This window comes from Microtus ochrogaster, unplaced genomic scaffold (assembly GCF_000317375.1).
Source record: "Microtus ochrogaster isolate Prairie Vole_2 unplaced genomic scaffold, MicOch1.0 UNK98, whole genome shotgun sequence".
In the NCBI taxonomy this organism is placed as follows: Eukaryota; Metazoa; Chordata; class Mammalia; order Rodentia; family Cricetidae; genus Microtus; species Microtus ochrogaster.
In genome coordinates this window covers 689,808-690,979 of record NW_004949196.1, presented here as the reverse complement: position 1 = coordinate 690,979, position 1,172 = coordinate 689,808, and positions in this window count along the sequence as shown.

Sequence of the window (1,172 nt, the reverse complement as noted above, 5' to 3'; positions counted from 1 at the left end):
TTCTCTGTGGTTTTGGAGCCTGTCCTGGAACTAGCTCTTGTAGACCAGGCTGGTCTCGAACTCACAAAGATCCGCCTGCCTCTGCCTCCCGAGTGCTGAGATTAAAGGCGAGGCCAGCCTTTTCTACAGAGCGAGTTCCAGGACAGCCAGGGCTACCCAGTTAGACTCTGTCTTGAATAAAAACAAACAAAATTAACCAGCCAACCAAAAACAAACAAACAAACAGCAAATAGCTCTAGTCTACAGAAGAGCACTGACTCGTCCTTTCCTGGGGCTGAGACTGCTGACCATTTAGAATGGCACCACTTCAAATGTGCACTGTTACAGCCACAGGAAGAACCACTGGACAATCCTGTATGTATGTTTTTCAAAAGACTTAAGTTAGAGGGGTGAAGAGATGGCTCAGAGGTTAAGAGTCCTGAGTTCAATTCCCAGCAGCCACACAGCATCTGTAATGAGATCTAGTGCCCTCTCCTGGCTTGCAGACATACATAGAGGAAAAATACTGTATACATAATAAATAAATTAATCTTTAAAAAAAAGACATATTATCTTAAATTCTGTGTGTCTGTGTGCAAGCTCCTGCACCTGTGTGCAGTGCCCGAGGAGGCCATAAGAGGGCGCTGAAGTTACGTGCCTCGGCTGCGGGAGACCCGGGATTGACGCCACCATCCGGATTTTACAGATGCACAAACTGTAGACTTGGGAGGAAGAAACGCGCTCAGTCCATTAGATTTGTACGACCCAGATCGGTAAACTGACCTCCCGCTGCACCACACGGCAGCGACTTGTCGCCGGCGTACCCGAAGCCGTAGTGCCATTTTGGGGCCACTCGGGGCCCAGCGCGCAGGCGTCACACCGCCGCCTGGCCCCGCCCCCTCCACGTGCAGCGCACACTTCGCGCCGCTCGGCCGAGCTCGCCTCGCGCCTTCCTCCCTCCCTCCGCCCGCCCCCTACGGCGCCTGCTTCCTATTGGCTGACGGCTTCGTCGCTCGGCCTGCAGCCTGGCGGGCCCCCACCAGTGCGGAAGTCCCGCCCCACGCGCGGCTGTCCGGTCTTCCGATAGGCTCGGCGGCGTGTCTGTTGGCGAGGCCGGTCCCGAGTCGGCTGCTGGGGGCCCGCGGTCGCTGAGCGGCCCGGGCTGGCGGCGGTTTCCGGTTCAGCGCGGCTGG